The sequence below is a fragment of the Trichechus manatus genome, unplaced genomic scaffold (assembly GCF_000243295.1).
Source record: "Trichechus manatus latirostris isolate Lorelei unplaced genomic scaffold, TriManLat1.0 scaffold00059, whole genome shotgun sequence".
Classification (NCBI taxonomy): Eukaryota; Metazoa; Chordata; class Mammalia; order Sirenia; family Trichechidae; genus Trichechus; species Trichechus manatus.
The window spans coordinates 11,261,097-11,283,519 of record NW_004443995.1 but is presented as its reverse complement, the minus strand read 5'-3'; the positions used below and the strand labels follow the sequence as shown (position 1 = coordinate 11,283,519).

General features: G+C 38.2%; 1 protein-coding gene across 3 annotated transcripts in view; it reads right to left on the bottom strand.

The window, feature by feature from the left end:
* TTC29 (tetratricopeptide repeat domain 29) overlaps positions 1 to 22,423 on the bottom strand; it is a 183,415-nt gene that overhangs the window by 105,130 nt on the left and 55,862 nt on the right. The window lies entirely within an intron of this gene.

The following is a 22,423-nucleotide window of genomic DNA, read 5'->3' as shown; positions in this document are numbered from 1 at the left end:
AATTCACAAGGATTATATATGTTTAGCCCCTGGGTGGCGCCAACAGCTAAGCACTTGACCGCTAGCCAAAAGGTCGGCGGTTAGAACCCACCCAGAGGTGCCTCGAAAGACAAGCCTGGCAATCTGCTTCTGAAAGGTAGCATCCTTGAAAACCCCATGGAGCAGTTCCACTCTGCACACATGGGGTCACCATGAGTCAGAGTCATCTCAACTGCAACTAACAACAAAAACAAATATATGCTTAGAAACAGTATGAAAGTCCAGTAATAATTATTAACAACAATCATATTAACTACTGTTTACTTAACATTATACTTGGCAGGCACTATGCTATGTGCTTTACATGCATTTCTCATTTAATCTTCAAAACGATTCTAAGGAGTAGGGACTGCTGACTGTTATGATTCCATTTTGTGGAAGAGAAAGTTGAGGTTTAGTAAAGTTAGGAATTTTGCCCAGGATTTCATGTTTGGTGAGTGGTGAAAACGGTTAACATGCTTGGCTGCTAACCGAAAGGTTGGAAGTTAGCATCTACCCAGAGGCACCTCAGAATAAAGGACTGCAAATCTAGTTCTATATTCTATATTACTAAAGACCTGGCAATCTACCTCTCCACTACTTGTCTGTCAGTTTGTCGTACTGTGGTGGCTTGCATGTTGCTGTGATGCTGGAAGCTATGCCACTTGTACTTCAAATACCAGCAGGGTCACCTATGGTAGACAGGTTTCAGTGGAGCTTCCAGACTAAGACAGACTTAGAAGAAGGAGCTGGCGATCTACTTCTGAAAAAATTAGCCAGTGAAAACCTTATGAATAGCAGCAAAACACTGTCTGATATGGTGCCAGAAGATGAGTCCCTCAGGTCTGAAGGCACTCAAAATATGACTGGAAAAGAGCTGCCTCCTCAGAGTAGAGTCAGCCTTAATGATGTGGATGAAGTAAAGCTTCTAGGGCCTTGATTTACTAATGTGACATGACTTAAAATGAGAAGAAACAGCCTGAAATGTGGAATGTACTAAGTATGAATCTGGGAAAACTGGAGGTCATCAAATATGAAATGGAATGCTTGAACATGCTAGGCATTAATGAGCTCAAATGGATGATATTGGCCATTTTGAATTAGATAATCATATGGTTAACTATGCCAGGAATGACAAATTGAAAAGGAATGGCGTGACATTCATTGTCAAAAAGAACATTTAAAGATCTATCCTAAAGTACAATGTTGTCAGTGATAGGATAATATCCCTACACCTACAAGGAAGACCAGTTAATACTATTATTCAAATTTACACACCAACCACTAATGCCAAAGATGTGGAAATTGAAGACTTTTACCAACTTCTGCAGTCTGAAATTGATCAAACGTGATCAAATGCATTGCTAATTACTAGCGATTGGAATGTGAAAGCTTGAAACAAAGAAGGATCAAGTAGTTGGAAAATATGGCCTTGATGACAAAACACCAGAGACCATGTGATAGAATTTTGCAATACCAAAGACTTATTCATTGCACATACCGTTTTTTCAATATATATGGTGACTATACACGTGGACCTTACCGGATGGAATACACAGGAATTAAATCGACTAAATCTGTGGAAAGAGACCATGAAGAAACTTAATATCATCAGTGAGAATAAGGCCAGGGGCCGACTGTGGAACAGACCATCAATTGTTCATATGCAAGTTCAAGATGAAGCTGAAGAAAATTAAAACAAGTCTACAAGAGCCAAAGTACAACCTTGAGTATATCCCACCTGAATTTAGAGGCCATCTCAAGAATAGATTTGACACACTGAACATTAATGACCAAAGACCAGAATTGTGAGATGACATCAAAGATTTCATACATGAAGAATATAAAATGTCATTAAAAAAGACAGGAAAAAAAGGGAAGACAAAAACGGATGTCAGAAGAAACTCTGAATCTTGCTTTTGAACTTGCGGTAGCTAAAGCGAATGGAAGAAATGATGAAGAAAAAGAGCTAAACAAAGGATTTCAAAGGGCAGCTCAAGAAAACAAAATAAAGTATTATAATGAAATGTGCAAAGACTTGTTAGACAACCAAAAGGAAAGAACATGTTTGGCATTTCTGAAGCTGAAAAAACTGAAGAAAAAATTCAAGCCTCAAGTTGCAATATTGAAGGATTCTATGGGGAAAACTAAACTATGCGGGAAGCATCAAAAGAAGATGGAAGGAATACACAGAGTCACTGTACCAAAAAGAATTGGTCAATGTTCAACCATTTCAAAAGGTAACAAATGATCAAGAACCAATGGTATTGAAGGAAGACATTTCCAAGCTGCACTGAAGGAATTGGCAAAAAACAAGACTCCAGGAATTGATGGAATACCAACTGAGGTGTTTCAATAAATGGATGCAGCACTGGAAGTGCTCACTCGTCTATGCCAAGAAATTTGAAAGACAGCTACCTGGCCAACTGACTGGAAGAGATCCATATTGCGCTCATTCCAAGGAAAGGTCATCCAATAGAATGTGGAAATCTTTGAACAATTTCATTAATCTAAGGTGCAAGTAAAATTTTGCTGAAGACAATTCAAAAATGGTTGCTGCAGCACACTGACAGGGAACTGCCAGGAACTCAAGCTGAATTCTAAAACGGATGTGGAATGAGGGATATCATTGCTGATGTCAGATGGACCTTGGCTGAAAGCAAAGAATACCAGAGAGATGTTAACCTGTGTTTTATTGACTATGCAAAGGCATTTGACTGTATGGATCATAACATATTATGGATAATATTGTGAAGAAAGGGAATTCCAGAACAATTAATTGTGCTCATGCAGAGCATGTACATAGACAAAGAGGCAGTTGTTCGAACAGAACAAGGGGATATTGCGCGGTTTAAAGTCAGGAAAGGTGTGCATCAGGGTTGTATCCTTCCACCATACTTATTCAATCTGTATGCTAAGCAAATAATCTGAGAAGCTGGACTATATGAAGAGGAATGTGGCATCAGGATTGGAGGAAGCCTCATTAACAACCTGCAATATGCAGATGACATAACCTTGATTGCTGAAAGTGGAGAGGACTTGAAGCACTTACTGATGAAGATCAAAGACTATAGCTTTCAGTATGGATTACACCTCAATATAAAGAAAATAAAAATCCTCACAACTGGACCAATAAGCAACATCATGGTAAATGGAGAAAATACTGAAGTTGTCAAAGATTTCATTTCATTTGGATCCACAATCAACGCCCATGGAAACAGCAGTCAAGAAATCAAACCATGTACTGCATTGGGCAAATCTGCTGCAAAAGACCTCTTTAAAGTATTGAAAAGCAAAGATGTCACTTTGAGGACTAAGGTGCGTCTGACCCAAGCCATGGTATTTTCAATCACCTCATTTGCATGTGAAAGCTAGACAATGAATAAGGTAAACCAAAGAAGAATTGAATTCAACACCTTTGAATTATGGTGTTGGCCAGTAGTATCGTATATACTATTGATTGCCTAAATCATGAACAAATCTGTCTTGGAAGAAGTACAGCCAGAATGCTCCTTCAAAAGTGGGATAGGAAGACTTCATCTTATGTACTTTGGACATGTTATCAGGAAGGACCAGTCCTTGGAGAAGGACATCATGCTTGGTAAAGTAGAGGGTCAGTAAAATAGAAAAAGACCCTCAACCAGATGGATTGACACCGTGGCTGCAACAATGGGCTCAAACATAGCAACCACTGTGAGGATGATACAGGACCGGACAGGGTTTTGTCTTCTTGTACATAGGGTCTCTATGAATTGGAACTGACAGGACTGCACCAAAGAACAACAACAATCTACTTCTGCAAAATCAGCCATTGAAAACCTTATGGGGCACAGTTCTACTCTAACACATATGGGGTCGCCATGAGTTTGAAACAACTGGACGGCAACTGGCTAACTGGTTAGATCCAGGCAGTTGGATTCCAGAGTCCATGCTCTCAACCCTGTCCTGCACTGCTTCCTCAAACAGACAGTAACTTCTTCATCCTTAAGAAGAATTGAAATATCTTGAGACAGGATGTCATCTATTACAAATGTCAAATTCAAATATGGATCTTTAGGCTATTTCCAAAAGTTTGACTGAATTTTCCAAGGAGGCATTTTTATACTCTATTTAATTTTGAATGTAATTTAGAGTAATGTAGTGTAATTTAACTGCCTTTCTGGATTATATCCTACAATATATATCCACAAAGCCAAAACGCTAAATTAACCTTAAGCCATTTCATTTCTTCAAATATGAGCAAACATATTTTCTGGGAGAGTAGTTCGTAGGTTCATGAAGCAAATTGTATTTTACTCATAGATTGCCTTGTGGAAACGCTCACAACAATCTGTATTGTATGTATTCTTTTATTGTATTTGAATTACCTAATGGAATTAACTGGAAAAGCACTTATCCAGGCGGTCCAACAGTAGTGGTTAAGAGCGCAGGCTCTGAGCAGACAGACTGAATTCCTATACCAGCTCCACCACTTTTGGCTATTTAGCCTCAGGCTATTTACTATCCTCTCTGTGCCTTAGTTTAGTCTTCTGGATTATGGGATTGTAACAGGATTAAAGCAGTGCCTACAAGAAGGGTTACTGTGAGAATTAAATTAATTGATGTGCGTTCAGTACCTGATACTGAGTAGTTACTCAATAAACATAGCTACTATCAACAGTTGGCATAGAAACAATGTTTTTTTTTTTAAAAAAAAATCCAATAGGCCAACTGGTATACTTACTAATTTGTTATTGTCTATAAGTATAATTTATTCTTCCTGCAAAAAAATACGAATCAGTTGAGTCCTCCTGACAATCTTTTTACAGCTGATTAAATTAGCCTGTATAGGTCATACTCCAAAAAACCAAACCAGTTGCTGCTGAATAGATTCTGACTCATGGTGACCCCATGTGATACAGAGTACAACTGTGCTCCACAGGGTTTTCAGTGACTGTGAGCTTTCAGAAGCAGGTCTCTATGCCTTTCTTTCAAGGTGCCTCTGGGTAGGTTCAAGCTGCCAACCTTTTGGTTAGTAGCTCAGTGCTTAACTGCTTGTGCCACCCAGGAACTCCACAAACCGAAAAAAACCAAACTGGTTGCTGTTGAGTCCATTCTGACTCATAGCGACCCTATAGGACCGGGTAGGACTGTCCAATAGGGTTTCCAAGGAGTGTCTGGTGGATTTGAACTGCCAGCCTTTTGGTTAGCAGTCGTAGCTCTTAACCACTACACCCCACCAGGGCTTCCAAGGACTCCATAGGTCATACCAAAACACAACAAACAAAGAAAAAAAAAAAAAACCCCAAACCCATCATCGAGTTGATTTCAACTCATGGCAACCTCATGTGTTACACAGAACTGCTGCATGGAGTTTTCTTGGCTGTAATCTTTGTGGAAGCAGATCATGAGGCCTTTCTCCCATGGAGCCAGCAGGTAGGTTCAAACCACCAATCATTAGGTTAGTAGTTGAGGGCAGTAGGCTCCATATATTTCCTCAAATAGGTTTAATTGAACATTAGAAGCTAGAGCCACTGTTATGACTATTGCATATAATTTCCCCTATTTGTTGTACCAAATTGATTCTCAACATTAGTTTTGAAGGGAAGAATAGAACACACAAAGAAGAAGAATATTTTCAAAGCAGCATAACAGCGGTGGATAATCAGTAAGTGATCTCTACAAAACTTCAGCTAAGGCCTGGCCAGTCTGAGCCCTTGCCCACACAGTGGAGAGGACAGGCATACAGGCAGATACAAACAGCAAGGGAAATGTGTGCTGCAGAACTGCCTATAAACTTATAACAGAAAACTTTCAAAGGAGAGAAGACTATGAGGCCATTAAATATAATACTGTAGAATAATTTCATGGACAGATGTTCATGATAAATGAAAATATTGTAAAACATCAGAAAACTTTTTAAAATGTTACCCATGTTATCTCTGGGAAGCAGGATTATGGGCGATGGTTTCTTAATTACTTTTTTTTTTTTTTTTTGTTTTTTTTTTTTTCCTCCTTATTGACATTTTCTAAAGTTTCTATCATCAAAATGAGCTATCAAGCCACGAAGAAACATGGAAGAACCTTAAATGCATATTGTTAAGTGAAAACAGTCAATCTGAAAAAGCTACATATTGTATGATTGCACTAGCTGACATTTTGGGAAAGCAAAACTATAGAGGCAGTGAAAAAAAAAAAAACTATGGTTGCCACGGTTTCAGGGTGAGGGAGGAGGAATGAATAGGTGAGCACAGGGCATTTTTAATGCAGTGAAGCTATTCTGTATGATACTGTAATGGTGGACACATGACATTAAGCATTTGTCAAAACCAAAGAACTGTACAACACAAAGAGTGAACCCTAATGCAAACTATGGACTTTAGTTAGTAACAACATACCAATGCTGGTTCATCAATTGTCACAAATGCACCACAGGAATGCAAGATGTTGATTACAGTGTACAGGGGGCAGGCAGTATATGGGAATTCTCTGTACTTTCTGCACAATTTTTCTGTAAACCTAAAACCGCTCTAAAAAATAAAGTGTATCAAATTTTTTAAAATATATTATTTTATAATGATAAGTATAATAGAAGTTATTTTAAAAATACGTGCTCAATCTTTTTTTACTTTGATACAAATACTCAAAGGTGAAGTTCATGCTCTAGTCTACCTTTACATTTAACTGACAGTTTTTTTTTCTTACTTCCCACAAAAACAGACATAGTTTTTCATCTCTCTCCTGTAGCACCTCTCTCCAGCAACCCCTTTCTCCAAATACCCATGACCCTCATTTTTTAAAACCAGAATGGAACATTGACATATATGTGTGCTATGCTCCCTCTGTTAAATATATTTCTGCCTGTAAAGCATAGATCTGCAACCTTGGAATGTAGTTCTATTTTATTTTTTATCCAATATCCATCTATCCATAAAGTACAGATACATATTTCTCTTTGGCCATGTGACTAGGGAAGGGCGACAGAGGCAATTGTGAGTAACCAGACAGTTCCAGAAAGAGAGAGACGGTAATGAGAGTAGGAAGTACCTAACAGCATCTGTGGTCACACACAATAACCAGATGGGACGAGGGTTCAGTTTGTGTATCAAATAACAGATTCACCAAGAATTCCAGGCAGAGAACTGGGAGATGAAGCTTCCGGATAACCCAACTATAATTACAATGAGATGCAAAGAGTAAATGAATAAATGAGCTGTAAATAATGATATAAGTAGTAAATGAGAAGTAATATCCATGTCCAAGATCTGATGGAAATGAGGGCAGAAAGGAGAGATGGAGAAAATGGGGAGAGGGCTGAAGATGGGCAAGAGTGGAGAAAGATGGGGACCAAGTCTTTGTATTCCATATAAGCCAGACTTCCTCTTGGGTTAGGGAGTCTTGGGTGTGATGAAGCAAGGGTGGTTTTGGGGACATTTGTTTCATTGTTTGGTTATTACAGAAGGTCCTGGGATGAAAGAGAAATGGCCTTGAATCAGCGTATTGCTTTGCTCATGATTATTGGCCACAGTTTAACTCTCAGAAGGACCAACATGAGATCTCCCAGGAGGAAGGAGCTTGGTCCAAGAAGCGTGGGTAGAAAGAACAAAAGAGAACAAGGAGCTATTCTTTCCTAAAGGCCTACTATGTGCCAGTCAAAATGGAGGTGTTTCCCCCTACACATTATCTTATTTAACCTTCCTAAAACTGGTGAAGTGATATGATTGTTACTTTTTAACTAAAGAGGAAATCGAGACTCACAAAGGCTAAGTGAATCAATTAGCTAATAAGTGATGTTTAGGATTTAAACCCAGGATCACCTAAAATACAGCTGGTTCCACCAGGTAGGGTATTTGATCAATAAACCAAAAGTCAGGAAATTTAGGTGGAGTAAGTTAAATTCTCTGGACATACATCTCTCCATTTAAAAACAATGCTTGAATTACATGATTCCAAGTCTCTCCCAGTATTACTCTATCCAGGTCATTGCTTTAGCCCTTGATGTGCTTCTGGTTGGTCTTTGTGAAAGAGTAGGATGTGTAACCAGCTACCTGCATCGAAATTCTCTGCTTTCCTCTGAACCATGTGGTGGCATCTTTGGGGGCACCTGGAATTCCCTAGTGTCTCAGACTTAGTCACCTGTGGGCAAATCCAGCTATTAATGATTTCATCTCTCCTTCCTTCACCACTTTGCCACAGAGAAGGTCATGGGCACTAGCCCTGGAATTCTGATCGGTGCTGTTTTAAATTGAGGTAGAGTTTTCCAGTCCTTCTCAGGTAGAGGGATTTATTTCTAAAATTATTTGGTGGCAAATAGGTCAGTAATTAAACCAGCAAGGATTTGATTCAAACAACCATAAGCACAGAAATTACTTGGCTATAATTTATAAAGGCTGATCAGAATCTGAAGATACATATTACCATATAGCATACTATTTGATTTAAATTTATTAGCTGATGTGTCTGTGCTATGAAGGGAGTGTAGTAATTTAAATGTGCACGTCTTCCTCTTTTAAGCATGATTAACAGTAATATGATTTCCACCCAATTTCTATTTCCAACTGTGAATAGAATTTTTTAAACGATCTTACTTTCTAAGTAAAAGATGTGATGTTTATTAAGACTAGGTATTTAATAAGATATAATGCATACTGTTTTTATCTGAAAATTTTTAACTCGGTATTTAAAATGAGAGAAATGTTGTAAAGGTCATCAATGTAGTGATCATTTTGACAAAACTAAAGGTGAATACGGAGTCCCTCAGTGGCACAGACAGTTAAGTGCTCAACTACAAGCCGAAAGGTTGGTGGTTTGAACCTCCCCAGATGTGCCTCAGAAGACAGGCCTGGCAATCTGCTTCGGAAAGGTTACAGCTATTAAAAACCCTATGGAGCAGTTCTACTCTGCACACATGGGGTTGCCATGAGTTGGAATTGACTCAATGGCAACTGATGACAGCAAAAAATGTGAATATAAATGAAGAGAATGAACCAGGTTTTCTAATTTGGATCATTGCATCCCTTCATAACTGCTTTGAAGTGTTTATATGTAATCAACCCTTTGTTACCTTTAATGTGTCAGAGCCAGGCAGATTTCCAGGTCTGCCATTAATCTCTTAGAATGATAGGACAAGTGTCTAGATAACTGGCCTTCTCTGGAATCATCAAGTGTTAACCTTATTCTCCCTTGAGGAAGAAGGGCAGAGAGAAGAGGAAGGATTACAGCAAGGTATCACAACAATAAATGTTAACAGTAAACAGGACAGAAAAGAGAACGCCCCAGGAAGAGCCATAGATGTTCAAGGGTTCCTGAGGGGAAATGAGTTTTATCATTTTGCACCAGAAATCAGCAGCAAATCTTCCCCAACACTATGAGTAACAAAGATCATAGTAGTAAGTGCAATAGAAGCCCTGGTGGTGCAATGATTAAGCGCTCCCCTGCTAACTGAAATGTAGGTGGCTCAAACCCACCCATAGGCTCTGTGTGAGAAAGACCTGGCAATCTGCTTCCATAAAGATTACAGCCAAGAAAATCCTATGGAGCAGTTCTACACATGGGGTTATTCTGAGCTGAAATCAGCTTGGTGGCTTTGAACAACAACAACAATAACAAAGTAAGTGCCATAAGGAATACCGACTATTTTTGAACTACGTGCCTGGGACACAGAGTTAAACGAAAACCCAGAGAGATCACTAATATTTTGTTTGAATTGGAGAAGAAAATGGGGCCAAAATGCTGCGTTGGAGGGATTGGGATAGGCTTCCACAGATGCCACGAGTAATGAATTTGTCTCAATTATGAGAAGTAGTATCGTAAAAACACATTTTAGGAGACACATTTTGAACAATAGGGTAACACAAGAGTATCCCGGTATGGAGAAAAGTAGCCTAATCCTCAGCTTTGTTTTTTTTTTGTGTTTTTTTTTTTTAACAATTATTTAATATCTACATAAACAATAAGAAGGTTAGTATGTATTTATTGTCTTTCACCTAAAGGAAAGTGCACTCTTAAAACTATTACAGGTGAGTTTCACCTTACCTCAAGCCCATGCAGACAAGAAATCCATCCATTTATTTAAACATACAAACAAAACCCAAACAATGTTGTAAACTGAAAAACACTTGGTAGGATGTTAAGGCAAACACTATGTAGAGAAAATAAGATTGTATATATTTGGGTATTATCCAAATTTTCGCTTACCCCTCTTCTCTGCACAACATCTCTGAAAGTTTAGAGCTATTTGTTGTATCACAGCAGATGTCTAGAACAAATATTAAGCAAAGGAGAATGTATATGATCTCTCCCATTGCAGTTTTTTTTTTTTAAGTAGGAAGATTGACTAGATATTAACACAAATGGGTTTAAATGTGAAGCTGCCATAAAAGCAGGAACATAAATGTAATTCTCCCAGCCGCTATTTTGATGCACATTTTTGATTCCATGAATATTTTATGAAATGGCCCAAACTAAAGCCATATAACATTCCTGCATTACTGATGCTTGCGCCCGTAAGCTACGAACATTAGAGGCATGATTGAGTGCATTAAAATGAACTCATTCAGCAGTGCATTGATTACTTGAAGGGGGAGGGAAAAGAAAAAAGAAAAAAAAAAAAAGAAGTTGCTCCACTTAAGAAAACAACACACAAATCTAAAGTTTGCAATATAATAATAAGGGAGATAACAATTTGAATAAAATAATATTTCACAAATATGTGTGATTCTGTCTGGAGCTGACGTTAATTAGGCAAGGTGTTAATTATGTCCAAAGATGGCTCCTGGTATTGTGCAGGTAATTTAAAATGTCACAATCTATAAGATGCACAGACTGACCTGCATTAGCTCCATGCATCGACAATACTCAAAGTAGCTAATTATTTCCTTTTCTATTAACTTGTATATTTGCCAATAAAAATAATGCAACAGAAACAACTGCATGAAAATAATTTAACAGGTCCATGAGGCCCATTTCTTCAGCAGAACAAGTATAAGTCTTAAGCATATTTAGTTCTAAATTGTGCACATTTGTTGAGGACTTTAGGGAAATATTCCACTTTATCTTAAAACAACAACCTAAAAGAACAGTAAAGCTTTATGTATATTATATTACATTTTAATCCGGAGGTACTAGACATCTTTGGTGTAAGTTACTATTCTGTACAATGTAGACATAAAATCTGCTAGAAGCAATATTGAACGGTAGCAAAAAGAGAAAAAATGTTAGTGCCCTTCTGTAAAAACAGAAGACATTGCTTTCCATGTCAGTTTAACTGCGTGAACAATTTATATTATCTTTAGGTTTTTACACTCAATTATAATAATTATAACAGCACTATTCATGCTGAAATAGTTGAGGGCTTGTCGCCCTCCCCAATGGCAACTATTATTTTGAAGGGTTTATCTCTTGTCAGAGGGGATTTGTTGCACACTATAACCCACTGCACACCATTGCAAAACAGAACGCTGGAAAACAAAGATTTTGTTCTGTAACTGAACCACATTCCTAATAAACTGAGGAGAAAATGTGCCCGTAACTTCTGAGTAGCTATGCTGGGCATTTAGGAGAAATTTAAGATGCTGTTTTAAAATAGAATTCTTTATCATTTTAAGCAAAGATTTCAGATGGACCTTATGGAAATGCTGCCACACACCCCTTAAAGTGTATCAGTCATTAAACCAGACAATGAAAAGGATCCCAGGAAGGGAAGAAGACAGGTGTGGGGCAAACTCACCAAGGACTTTATTACTGATGTTAGCAATACTAAACCAAAGAAACCATTGCTGCTGAGTTGATTCCGACTCATAGCGACCCTATAGGACAGAGTAGAACTGCCCCACAGGGTTTCCAAGGAGCTGCTGGTGGATTCAAATTGCTGACCTCTTGGTTAGCAGCCAAAGTCTTAACCACTGTGCCACCAGGGCTCCTAAACAACACTAGTGCCGGATTAATGTTTTAAAATCTAGAAATTATAATTATAAAATATATAACTTATAATTACATATTTATAATTATTTATGAATTTATTTTTAATTATTTAATATAAAATATGCTGGAGGAATTGTTATTAACTACTACTGTTTATGACTGTAGATGGCTGAATTGGGGTAGTCATGGATGGTCACAGCGCACAAGGCTGACTGCTCTATGTCACAATAAACCTAGGGAGCAGCTGGTTTCAATCCGAGTTCCATGATATCTAAGGACTAAGTATTAGGCAGCTTTGCTCTGAAATATCCATAACAGAAAGTAGTGAAATTACTGAAATAATTAAATTTTTAAGAATGTAAAACAATTGTATAATGGATAAACAATAGGAAATTCATACTAGCCATTATAAACCTTGTAGAGTTTATAGAGTTTACTGTTTTCCTCTTACAATAAATTGTTTTACTTTAATGGTTTCTCCATCTTAAAATACTAAGTAAAACAGTGCTGATGGGTGTAAAAGTCTGAGAAGAAATAAAGTCACTATTGACATTCAATCAACTAATGAATTATATTGCTCTGAACTTAATCAATAATGTAATTCTTACTTGAATTATGTATTGCTCATTATTTTAAACAAACCCCATTCAACCTGATTATGTGTATATATCTGTATGAGCAAAAAGAAAGGTGTGGAAGCATGCATATCATAGTGTTAATATTGATTATTGTAGATGGGGGTCAGGTTAGGAGAGTATTCACGTATTCAGTTTTTTCCCTATACATCTCTCTTTTGATTAACCATGAGTATTCGTGACCATGACTATTTTGGACATTATACACACACACAAATCTAACGAAGCAAAAAAAATGTACAAACAGTTAAGTGGTTAAGCATCTAACTACTAGCTGAAAGGCTGGCTGGTGGTTTGAACCCACTCAGAAGCGCCTTGAAAGACAGGCCTGCAATCTGCTTCCAAAAGGTCACTGCCTTGAAAACTTTATGGAGCAGTTCTACTCTGCACACACGGGGTCGCCATGAGTCGGAATCGACTGCAAAGGCAGCTGACAACAACAAAGTACAAATAGTCTTTTTGGGGTGAGTATGGGGATAGGAAAACCATGTGAGTCAAGCACTTCTGTGCCAGGCATGATGTTAACTGCTTTAGACGTGTTGTATTATTTGACCCATAGTTGTTACTATCTCATTTCAGAGTTGAGGAAACTGACCCTCAGAGGAATTATCTTGTCTAAACTCACATACCAAGTAAGTGGCAGAGCTGATGCCCAAATCCATCGTTTCTTCACCTCCTCTAGTGGTTCCTCATTTTAGGAAGTGTGTCCAATGTTTGGATTTGAAGGCAGAGCCTAGGATTTGAACCTCAGCACCTCTGGGTAATTGGACCATTCGCACAATGCCTCTGAGCTGTTCAGGCTCTGAAACAAGGATAAAAATGCTGACTCCAGGATGGGGCTCTAAGGGTGACTGAAACATCTGGGCCAGCACTACCGAGGGTACCTGGCACTTGATAAGCATTCAGTAACTTCAGATCCTGTTTTCTCTGCCCTCTCTCCCCCAAGTTTGTCATTTGGATCCAATCTGGATGGGCCTATTATACAGAATGCCTTACAACCCAAATGCTATAATGTCACTTATTCAGAGTAAAAGCCATTTAAAGCATTAATTGGAAATAGCACCCTCCTCCAGCTGAAAAGCCTCCTTTTGCTGCTGGTCATTTGTACTACTGAAGAGAGATTTCTGGGCAGTGCCTCTTCTCGGAGAGGCAGAGGAAATGCTGCCTCCAGAAGAGTTTCCTCAGAGTGGCAAGAACAGCGGACACAGTGCAGCTAACTATTCAAGACCTTCTTGCAAAGCTTTGAAAAAGAAAAACCTGCTGCAGTACTACTCGTTAAGCAGTAAATAATTAAAACACCCTGAAAAAGACAGGTAAAATACCAGCAGCCACGTCAGTAACACAGACATGAAAGAGAAGGAGGAGAGAAAGAATTTTTTAAAAAGCAATGAAATAATTCATTTGAAGCCCTAATAAAGTTTCATTTGCAGTCTTGTTTAAAGATATATCAGACTTTAGGGATGTAACCTAATTACTTTTTTATTCTCAGTTCCATTCAAAGATCTTGGACTTTGATTCTTTAACACAGATCAGTCATGGTATAATTTTCTTGTGGCTATCAATACTTAAAAAGGATCTCTTTATTAAATACTATACAGCCTTATGAACATGCACACATAGCAGATGGAAAATAAACTGACATGTCCTGAAAGGTGATGATTAATTTATATATAAACCCGTTGCTGTGGAGTTGATTCCGACTCACAGTGAGCCTATAGTACAGAGCAGAACTGTCCCATAGGTTTCCAAGGCTGGAATCCCTATGCAAGCAGACCGCCACCTTTCTGCCGCAGAGTGGCTGGTGAATTCAAATTGTGACCTTTTGGTTAGCAGTCAAGCGCTTAACCACTGCAGCATCAGGACTCCTGTTATATAGGTATAGCAATGCTAATTCACTTAACTTCTGGAGGGAAAAAAAAACCTTATAATGACTGAATTCATTTTTATTCAAATATAAAGTGACTCAGTTTCTGATATTGGTATAACCCACTATACCTTAGAAAATGTATACTAGTGACCACTTTCTAAAGCCGTACTTGAAATTTACTCCAGAAATGAAGTGCTGGAAGTAGTGAGCCTTACGATCACACGCAGATTAAAGAGGAGAAGCTTTCAGCAGAACTGCAGTCTACCTGGACACCTCAGTGACAGGTATATTGGAATCATCAATGATCATACTTAGACACTTGCATGATTGGCTTTATTCCATGTTATTACTAGGAAACCTGAATGGGATAATGGGCTTGCTCTTCCAGAGAATCTCTTTGGAAAAGTTTACTCCAAAGGGACTTTTCGGATGCAAATTTAGAAGCAATTTAAAAGCATGGGGAGGAACCAACAAGTATAGGATTTATATGTTAACCATTAAGAGAAAAAACAAGTTTCCCATGAACTTGTTTGGTTGTACTAAAGGTATGAGCAGGTAGTTATTGTTAGGTGCTGTCAAGTAGGTTCCAACTCATAGCAACCCTATAGGACAGAGTAGAACTGCCCCATAGGGTTTCCAAGGAACTGCCGACCTTTTGGTTAGCAGCTGAGCTCTTGGCCACTACGCCACCAGGGGATGGTACCAAACACAAAACTAGGACTTAAATATTCCACTAGGAAAATATGCAGAGAGTTTTGGTCAGGATTTCATCACAGCCATTGGGAGTTTTTGCTGGAGTTGTTTTATTCCCCCCTCCACTGAATAATTTTTTCAAGGGTGAACATTTAGTAGGGTGTCCTTTGTTGGTTCAAGGGCTGTTTTTTCTTGCAGTATCCCGTATGTAAAGGAGCCTTCATTGTTGCAAATTTTAAAATATGACAGCAATTTAAATAGAATATAGGAGTCATTTAAAACTAAGAATAACCATATTATGCTTGTCAAAATCTATTAATAGTAAATAACAAAGATGCTATTGTCTCACTATTGTTGGTGCATTAATAAAATGCTGGATTTAAAAAGACAAAAGAAATGTTTTTAATATTCTCTGTATTTAGGGTGATCAATTCATCCCAGTTTTTGCACCAAATGTGTGGAGTTCTGCGATCTCCCTCAGTCCCCTGTTGACTGGGATGATTAGTCACCCAACACTGACCCCAAATAACAAAGAATTATGAAAATATAATTAAATAAAATAGAAAAGTGGTATTTAGCAAAACAGTGTAGGGAAAATATTTTTAAAATTACTAATATTGACACCATGAATCGATCAAAATCTTGGTTATTTTGGTCAAGTTTCATTCTACTCATTCTCTATATCCATGCATAATTTTTACACAGTTGTAAAGAACTGAATATACCTTTTATGCCCATCTAAATTATTATATTAGAACTACTTTCCCTGTCACAAAACAACATTTTCAAGGGCTGCACAATATTTTTTGGGAGATGTATCATCAGAGCCCTGGCGGTGTAGGGGTTAAGAGCTCAGCTGCTAACCAAAAGGTCAGCAGTTTGAATTCACCAGCTACTTCTTGGAAACCCTATGGGGCAGTTCTACTCTGTCCTACAGAGTCGCTATGAGTTGGAACCAACTCAAGGACAATGGGTATTTTTTATCATCTGTTTAGTGCTGGCTATTTAGATTCTCTGTTATAATGTTTTGATTAACACCTTCCTGTATTTTTCTTTCTAAAAAAAATAAAGATTCCTAGAAGTGGAATTATTAGATAAAATAGTTGCTACGTGTTGCCATATTACTTTCTAAAATCATTTTAATGATTCACATTATCAACAGAATACACATGAGTGTTACTTGAAGGAATCATTATTATTATTATTTGCTATTTTAAGAAGTGTTAAATAGCATGTCACAATTATTCAAACTAATTTTTAGGGAAGTTGATTATTTTCCTATATATTCATTATATATCATATTTCCTCTTTGGTAAATTGTCTGCTCGTACACTTTTCCCACTTAATTACTGTTGTCTTAAGGTTTTTCTTACCATTTGATATATATTTTTCATAGAATATATCTATTAAGTCTTCATTATATGTACTACATATAGTTATTTTTTCTCCTCACCCCCACTCCCAGTCCTATGTCTGGATATTGATGCTGTCTCTTTTGCTGTAATGTCTGGAATTCATCCTTCCTTTCCATTTATTCATCCAACATACCAACCCAATCTCTTTGTCATTCTTAATGTTCCAAAGTCTTTTCCCTTCTTCTAGTCCTAGTGTGTAGCCTATACACATGGGATTTCAATGCACAATGGAAAGCCTTGCTAGAGCCAGTCCAACCTCCCTTTTCCCACTTACTCAGTTTGCTAATCTTTTCCTCTTCAGTTTTGCTGTCCATATTTGGAAGACCCTATAGAGGTTACTGCATTAGCATTCATGGATTTGGTTTTCTTAAAGAATCATCACTTTATGAGTAATCTGGATGAGCTAAAACAGTAGCAGGGATTAATGAGAGGTTACCTCCCTATACCCACTGATGGGATGGGATACTCACTGAACACTACCTAGGGATCTTGGGTTGCAGATGGGGCTAGGGCTGGGGAGAGGACTATGAAGGCAGTTGGCAAATGACCATTAAACCAGTTTCCATTGAGTTGATTCTGACCCATGGTGACCCCATGTATGTCAGAGCAGAACTGTTCTCCATAGGATTTTCAATGGCTGATTTTTCATAAGTAGACTACCAGGCCTTTCTTCCAAGGCACCTCTGGGTAGACTTGAACCTCCAACCTTTTGATTAGCAGCCAAGTGCATTAACTGTTTGCACCACCCAGAGAGTCCCTGGGTGGCAAATGACAGAGGATATAAAATGGGAGATAAAATTTTTTTATTCATATTCTTTCCTGACCCTCAGTACCACCTTTATAGCATCTCTTTTTGGACATCAACTTTCAGGAATCATGAAGACTTCTGAAAAATGAATCACCAAAGAACAATTCTTTCTTCTATTCCCCACCCAAGCCGAAGTATTGCCTCAATTGTATGCAGTAGCCCAGCATCAAAGTGGCACAATAGGGACAAGTAGAAAAAGCCTGCAGGCTCCTGAGCCAAAAAGAGCATGTACTAAGTACCTACTGCACACACGAAAGTGACCTTACCACTGGAAAGGCAAGAGGGAAGTTATTAACGGAGCAAAGCATCCCCAGCCCATATATACTTAATGCTTTGAACAAAGAGACAAAATCTTGAACAAAAATGGAGTGGGAGCTTTTTGTTTTTTAATCAAAACCACAAGATCAAAGAAGAGTATTTTTAAAAGAAATTTTCCTAAATTGCTTTGTGGTATATCCGCATCCTCTGTGTAGACTTATAGGGAGCACTTGAAGGATGTAAACAGTGACACAGAAGAAAAGATGAAGAGATGACTGAGACAAAATGTCAGGAGTTAAAAAGGAAGAATGAAATGAGACGAAGGGAGGTGCCAAGGGAAAGGAGAAGAACAGCAAGTGGGAGACATGCAGCAGGTCGACCAGCAAGTACCTTCTCACTCCTGTTGTCCTCAGCTTCCTACACCGGCCCTTCTAAAGACTTTCTCCAGTTGTAAATAGGAATTCACTAGAATTGCTGCTTGTGGACCTGATACTGAGTTGTAACAGCATTAAGGCAGAGGTCCCCAGGCTGCAAAAAATTCCACTGCAGCTTAGCTCACCCAGCGGTTTTGTATTAGAATCCTGTTTCCTTTGCTTGGCTCACCCCCTCCACCCCTGCAGTTTTGCATTAGAATCCTGTTTCTTTTGCTTGGCTCCCCTATCTCCCTGCAGTTTTGCATTAGAATCCTGTTTCCTTTGCTTGGCATGCCCTGTAATTTTACATTAAAATCCTGGTGATGCATGAAGTTATATGTAAACCCCATTGCACCTGTGCAGTATGATTAAGAATGTTGCTCATGTAACTTGTATGAACTTCCTACTTTGAAATCTCTTAAAAGTAACCTTTCCTCTAGCCCTTGTTGAGCAGTTTTGGCAGCAGCAGCTCCAAATGACTCCTTTCCTTGCACAAAGAAATAAGGGCACCTTTCTGCTCTCCCACCTCGGTCTCTCTTTTATTGGCCAATACAAGTCACATCAAGCAGAACCTGGGGTTTCCGCCTGGCAACAGCATTGTAAACTCCCCAGGAACCATGCCAACCTCACTTCAGGTGACACATACACCCTGGGAGTGACAGGAGAATGTGAACAGGGAAGCAGTATTTACTAACGGCCTACGTGTCAAACACAGCACCTAGCACTTCACATATTAAACCCTCAAAATAATTCTCTGAAGAGCTATCATAGATTTTTTTTATAATAACAAAGAGAGGCACAAAGAGGTTAATATTAGGCTCCATCTCTGCCTTTCATTAACTGACATTTGATCTCCTTAATAAGTAAGTTGACACACAGAGTTGTTAATGACTAATCTTTCAATAGGCATTCCAATGGCTATAGAAATCAGAGCTGGAATTGAACTCAGAGCAGATAGCATCTGCTCTCCCTCCCTCCTTTTAGAGATGAAGAAAACAAGATCCAGAATGATTATATCATGGTTCTGACTTAACATAAATTGAATACATCATTTTTTTTTTTAGTTTTAGTTTTCATTATTATTGACTTTTATTATCAGTATCTTTATAAATCTGATCTTTATTTTTCTTTGGGAGTTGGAAACATTACATATAAACTTACAGATATATTTTCATACATTGTTGTTGTTATTAGGTGCCTTGGAATCAGTTCTGACTCACAGTGACCCTGTGTACAACAGAATGAAACACTCCCAGCCCTGTGCCATCCTTGCAATCATTGTTATGCTTGGGCCCACTGTTGCAGCCACTGTATCAATCCATCTCTTTGAGAGTCTTCCCCTTTTTTGCTGACCAAGCATGATGTCTTTCCTCAGGAACTGGTCCTCTCCTGATAAATGTCCAGAGTATGTGAGAAGAAATTTTGCCATCCTTGCTTCTAATGAACATTCTAGCTGTACTTCTTCCAAAACAGATTTGTTTGTCCTTCTGGCAGTCCATGGCATATTAAGTTTTCTTCTGGCAACACCATAATTCAAAGGTATCAATTCTTCTTCAGTCTTCCTTATTCATTTTCCAGCTTTCACAAGCATATGAGGTGATTGAAAACACCATGGCTTGGGTCAGGTGACGTCTTTGCTTTTTAACACTTCAAATAGATGTTTTGCAGCAGATTCGCCCAATGCAATGCATCATTTGATTTCTTGATTGTTGCTTCCATGGGCATTGACTGTGGATACAAATGAAATGAAATCCTTTATGACTCCAATATTTTCTCTTTGATGTTTCTTATTGGTCCAGTTGTAAGGAATTTTATTTCCTTTATGTTGAGGTGTAATCTACACTGAAGGCTGTAGTCTTTGATCTTCATCAGTAAGTGCTTCAAGTTCTCTTCACTTTTAGCAAGCAAGATTGTATCATCTGCAAATTGCAGGTTGTTAATGAGTCTTCCACCAACCCTGAGGCCCCATTCTTTTCCATACAGTTGAGCTACTTGGAATATGTGCTCAGCATACAGACTGAATTAGGATGGTGAAAAGATACAACCCTGACGCACACCTTTCCTGACGTTAAACCACGCGGTATCCCTTTGTTCTGTTTGAATGACTGCCTCTTGGTCTAAGTACAGGTTCCGCATGAGTACAATTAAGTGTTCTGGGATTCCCCTTCTTCACAATGTTATCCATAATTTGTTATGATCCACACAGTCAAATGCCTTTGCATAGTCAATAAACACAAGTTAACATCTTTCTGGTATTCTCTGCTTTCAGCCATGATTCATCTGATATCAGCAATGATATCCATTGTTCCACGTCCTCCTCTGAATCCAGCTTGAATTTCTGGCAGTTCCCTGTCGATATACTGCTGCAACCACTTTTGAATGATCTTCACCAAAATTTTACTTGCATGTGATATTAATGAAATTCTTTGATAATTTCCATATTCTGTTGGATCACCTTTCTTAGGAATGGGTACAAATATGGATCTCTTCCAGTCGGTTGGCCAAGTAATCCAAATTTCTTGGCATAGACGAGTGAGCACTCCTATTGCTGCATCCGTTTGTTGAAACATCTCAATTGGTATTCTGTCAATTCCTGGAGCCTTGTTTTTCGCCAATGCCTTCAGTGTAGCTTAGACCTCTTCCTTCAGTACCGTTGGTTCTTGACCATATGCTGCCTCCTGAAATGGTTGAATATCAACCAATTCTTTTTGGTACAGTGACTCTGTGTACTCCTTCCATCTTCTTTTAATGTTTCATGCATCATTTAGTATTTCCCCACAGAGTCCTTCAATACTGCAACTCAAGGCTTCAATTTTTTCTTCAGTTCTTTCAGCTTGAGAAATGCTGATCGTGTTCTTCCCTTTTGCTTTTCTGTCTCCAGGTCTTTGCACATTTCATTATAATTCTTTATTTTGTCTTCTTGAGCCACCCTTTGAAATCTTCTGTTCAGCTCTTTTACTTCATCATTTCTTCCATTCATTTAGCTACCATAAGTTCAAGAGCAAGTTTCAGAGTTTCTTCTGACATCCATTTTCGTGCTTTCTTTCTTTCCTGTCTTTTTAATGACCTCTTGCTTTCTTCATGTATGATGTCCTTGATGTCATTCCACAACTCACCTGTTCTTTGGTCATCAGTGTTCAATGTGCCAAATCTATTCTTGAGATGGTCTCTACATTCAGGTGGTATATACTCAAGGTCATACTTTGGCTCTCGAGGACTTGTTCTAATTTTCTTCTACTTCAACTTGAACATTTGATGGCCTGTTCTGTAGTTGGCTCCTGGCTTTGTTCTGACTGATGATATTGAGCTTTTCCATCATCTCTTTTCGCTGATGTAGTCGATTTGATTCTTGTGTATTCCATCTGGCGAGGTCTACATGTGTAGTTGATTATTTTCATACATACATGCATATATTTCACCAATTTTTCTTCCATTATCATAGGCCTTAATGATCTTCATCTTTATATCCATGTCTATAACTTTTCTCATGTTCTTTTTTGATGGTACAACTTCTTTTGCTACAGATATTATAGAAGTATAAGCAGTGCTTCAGATTAACAACTGATGCTTCTTATATGGTATGAAACACTGAATAAGATGATGTTATAGGCCTGGTCTACAATGAAGTTGGCATCAGTGCCATAACTGTGAAGTTGGAGTTGTAACGGCCGTCAGGCGCATGCACAGTTCAATTGTCCTGTGTTGTTAGAATGAACATTGCCCAACTTTTTATCCATTATGACTCCTGACACCAAGACCGACTTTATTGTAGACCAGGTCATAGCCTGCTATACGGCAGTGCTTGAACAGTAAATCATAAAATTGAACATCTGCGAGTGAACATCTGAGAATCATAACGTCAGCAAATTATAATCTGCAACATTGTATGTAGTACATATTACCAATGATAAGATATACAAAAAAAAAAAAAAGATGGTCGTAAGTGCAGTTCCTTGTAACTCAAATAGGTTGTAAGTCAGGGACCACCTGTAGTTAATTAGCAAATGGCAATGTCAAAAATCTAAGTTTATTGGCCAGTCTAGTATTTTTTCCACTGCTTCTCACTTCCTCTCTAGTCTGATGCTCAAATGCTCTGTTAGGTTAAGTATCAAGACCGAGATTATTATTCAACTTCTATCAAATGTCATGAATTTAACCCCTGTGGATGAATTTACAGGGTTCCAATTTGTTGATTTATTTTAAAATGTTGTCCCATATTTCAAATATCCATAGTGATTTTGGCTTCCCTTGCTATCTGAAGACCATTCAATCTATACATTTAATTAAGCCCCCTCCCCAATTTTCTACTTAATTAATAATATTGTGATTGGACCTACAATAGTTCTTCAATCATCATGACTACCCCTTAATAATTGTAAAATCCTTCCTTCATTTCCAATAGGATTAAATGAGTT